Source organism: Sphaerodactylus townsendi, linkage group LG12 (assembly GCF_021028975.2).
Source record: "Sphaerodactylus townsendi isolate TG3544 linkage group LG12, MPM_Stown_v2.3, whole genome shotgun sequence".
NCBI lineage: Eukaryota > Metazoa > Chordata > Lepidosauria > Squamata > Sphaerodactylidae > Sphaerodactylus > Sphaerodactylus townsendi.
Window position 1 is genome coordinate 36,458,509 of NC_059436.1, and position 499 is coordinate 36,459,007.

Below are 499 nucleotides of genomic sequence, written 5' to 3' on the forward strand. Positions count from 1 at the left end.
TCCACCTACCTCACAAAGTGACTTCTGTGGGGAGGGGAGGGGAAGGCGATTGTAAGCTTCTTTGAGACTAACTAAAGGATGAGAAAAGCGGGGTATAAAAAGCAACTCTTCTTTTTCTTCAGAGAACCCTGGAAATTGTATTTCTAGAAGGGAGAAAGGGTGAATAGCGATCTCTAACAGAATTCTTGGCACCCTTTTGGAACTACATTCCCAGGATTCTTCAGGGGACACCATGGCCCTTTCTGTGCAGCACAAATAAAACATCTTGAGGATGTTAAAAGAAGTGTTTTGGGGAAGAGCTCTGCACAGCTTTTTCCCCAAGGACATTTTATTTCTGCTCAACCTGTTTTTTTCAGAAGATGCTAAATTAGCTATCTTTTTCCCCCCAAGATGGGGTTCAAGATGTTTCCTGCTTGCTGTGTGGAAAACAGGAAAGGTCTTATTTTTCCCACCCGATTTCAAAGCTCTTCCACTTTCATTTTCACCACAGCTTGCGCCC